The sequence below is a fragment of the Lathyrus oleraceus genome, chromosome 5 (genome assembly GCF_024323335.1).
Source record: "Lathyrus oleraceus cultivar Zhongwan6 chromosome 5, CAAS_Psat_ZW6_1.0, whole genome shotgun sequence".
NCBI lineage: Eukaryota > Viridiplantae > Streptophyta > Magnoliopsida > Fabales > Fabaceae > Lathyrus > Lathyrus oleraceus.
Genome location: NC_066583.1, coordinates 490,145,052 through 490,148,527, shown reverse-complemented (window position 1 = coordinate 490,148,527; position 3,476 = coordinate 490,145,052). Strand labels below are relative to the sequence as shown.

General features: G+C 31.2%; 1 pseudogene; it reads left to right on the top strand.

Annotated features, from left to right (window-relative positions):
* The first annotated feature begins 2,545 nt into the window (after positions 1-2,545).
* LOC127081494 (putative disease resistance RPP13-like protein 1) lies at positions 2,546-3,476 on the top strand (annotated as a pseudogene).

Genomic DNA, 3,476 nt, shown 5'->3' with positions numbered 1-3,476 from the left:
GGATGTACTATTTGATAATCTGTTTTTCTATCTTCTTTGAATGTCACAAGAAGTTGCTCACTAACACTATATTCTTGAAGCTTAGACTTAGAATTATGCTTGTACCTTGTATCTTGATAAACTTTGGAATTGCATGTTTTGTTTGTTCTTGTTTTTTTCTTTCTGTTTTGAGTTTTGAATTTATAATTTTGCTCGGAGTGCAAAAGTTCAAGTGTGGGAAAATTTGATCAGTGCATTTTGATGCACCTTCTTCTACTATTGTACTTAGGCAACTCTATAGTTTATTCTATTATTTTTACTATTTTAGTGTATTTTTATATTTAAGTTTATTTTTGGTTTTATTTTATTTTCGTACTTTATTTTCAGCATAAATAGTTATTTCATACCTTGTTACTATGCAAATCATAACTTGAGCTACAAGGATTGGATTGATGCGTTCTAATATGCATTGGAAAGTTGAGAGGATAAGCTAAAAGTTTCATGTTAAAGTCAAAAGTTGATTCTAAGTGAAGGAGGATCGAATAATTCGTTTAAGTTCTAGACTTAATTAAAATAGTTAGTTTGAACCAATTTTTGTAATTTTCGGGTCGGATCCTATAAGGGTCCGAATTTACCTTTTATTATATTAGGTCTTTCATTACTATAGAAATCTTAATTCTGAATTTTGATGATACAATATTGCTTAGAAGATTTCATGGAGAGCTAATTCCCAAAGAGCTGGTCTGTTATATTCGAATTCCACTTTGAGGTTTTTATTAATTTCAGTTTAATTTTAATTTCTTTTCAATTCTTCCTGTAAACTCGTTTTCTTAACTCGATTACTTTCGTTTGCTTAATTAGATTATTTTTTATAGGATAGAGTTGATTAAATTTGATTTTTTGTATGATCCTTAACTATAATCAAATTAGCGTAGCTTTTTCGTTATCGTGTTTGATTAAGTCACGTTTGCTTAATTCACGTCTCCTTAAATCTGTTTTCTTAATTCGAAAATTAGGAAGATACATCATATAATACCAATTTGTGTTTATCAATAAATATTGTAATCAAATAGGCAATCTGTTGAGAAAAGAGAAATTGCATAGTAATGAATGCTTGAAGGAAAACGTTACGATAGGATAATAAAGCGACGTCTAAGAATGGATATTAAGGTCAGTGTTTATTGGTTGAAAGAATTTATGAGGAATCATTCCAAGCAAATGCCACGCGTATTTAATCATGTTTTGATTGCAGATTAATTGATTACAATTGTAACCTTATTTAGTGTTAAATGTTAAATTAGTGAAGGGCATGATAGATAGTTCAATTCTATCCATTTGTAGTGTATTGATAGTAGATGAGGTTATTGCCAAGATGTTTGAAAACATAACCTTTAGGAAAGGGAATTGAACCAAATTTAACAAGTGATCTTCTATTAGCCTGGAAGTTCTCAATTTCATAAACTGTTGTAGGCTTTGTGATCTCTTCTTCCGTGAGGATGAGATCTACAAAAAATTTAAGATAATGGTTGATAAGTAGTAAAATGTTATATGAAAAACATGTTAAAAGCATATTGAATAACAATTTTATTCAAAAGAAATCGGAACCCCAACATCTTGTCTCCTCTAAAGTAGCAATATATTCCCAATCATCTTCAAAAAATTCTATAAAAAATATGCATCTCTGAAGGATGGATGCTAAAAACCGTTAATGCATTTGAAGTTGTCGTAAGTTTGAGGTCCTTTTTACGACAGTGTGCATCATTTGAAGATGATAAAGACCAAGCTAGGAATGTGTTCTTAAGTAATCATGCATCTCTAAGTTATACTCATATGGCAGACAACAGGTCTGGTGGTTAAGAAATTGAAAGTATTATGTTCAATTTGGTCCACTTATTATATTATTATTTTGATCATCTGTTGAAAGTTTTTTTCACAAATAACTTATAATTTGAGATTCCTTTTCAGATCTGAATACATATTGTAAGATGTGTCGGCAAATGTTGTGGTTCAATGCGTAACAAAGTCTTCATTGACACTTCTAGATCAATAACAAAACCCTTTTCTATTGGGAAAAATTATCTTCATTAGCAAACAAGTCTATAATAATATGTTATTGTAAACCATGTCTTGTGGCAAAGTAGTTACTTCATCCGTCTCATAACAAGTCTTATTTGAACAATTCATGGTTCTTGAGGAAATGATTGGATATGGTGGTTTTGATGATAAAATTAATACCATTTACTAGAATTCCACTATTAATTGTAGTTAAAAGAGTGGTTGGATAAAGTGAAAGTTAATAAATAGGGGTATGATAGTGGAAAAGTAATAATAAATGTTGCATTAATATTATAAAAGGACAATCATTTTAAAAAAGATAAAAAATCCAAATAAGACACTTTTTATGAAACAGGGGAGTAAAATCTAAATGATGGATCCCTATAGCATATACTTACTGGCTTCTTCTTTTTGGTTTCAAATATCTTTTTTGTATTAATAAAGATGAATTGAGAGAATCCATCTAACATAAACTATAACCCACTTCTCAAGAAAACCATTGACATACCACTCTTTGCTATCCATTCACATAGATCTTGATTTCCTTCAATCTTTTGATAATACAAAATGGCTGCAACTATGATTGGAAGTGCTTTCCTCTCTGCAACTGTTCAGACCTTAGTTGAGAAACTTGCTTCCAAAGAGTTTCTTGATTACTTCAAAAAAACTAAGTTCGATGACTCACTCTTGTAACAGTTAGGACAAACACTACTCACTATTCAACATGTGCTAGATGCTGCAGAGGAGAAGCATATCAACACTCTTTCTGTCAAACAATGGCTTGATGGCTTGAAAGATGCTCTCAACGATGCTAAACATTTGATAAACCAAATTAGTTATGATTCCCTTCGATGCCAGATGGAGAGCACGCAAGCTACAAGCAAAACTAAACAGGTCTGGAACTTCTTTTTTTCTCCTTATACAAATAACTATGAAGAGATCAATTCCCAAATGAAAAAAATGTGCTTAAACCTCAAACATTTTGCTGAAAATAAAGATATCATTAAAGTGTCGGAGTTTCTCGTAGAACACCTTTAACTCCTATGTTCAATGAATATGTCATGGTTTGTAGGAAAGATGATAAAGACAAAGTAATGAACATGTTGCTATCACAAAGCAGTACTAGCCATAACAATATGGGCGTAGTTGCAATTGTAGGCATGGGAGGTGTCCGAAAAACAACACTTGCACAACTTGCTTACATTGATGAAAAAGTTGAACATCACTTTGATCTCAAAGCATGGGCTTGTGTATCGGAGGATTTTGATGTTTTTAGAGTAACCAAAGCTCTCCTTGAATCTGTCACTTCAAAAACATGGGAAATCGGTAATCTTGATCTTCTTCGACTTTAGTTAAAGAAAAATTTGAGGGACAAAACATTTTTCATTGTGTTGGATGACTTATGGAATGACATTTATTCTGATTGGTATGAACTTGAATAG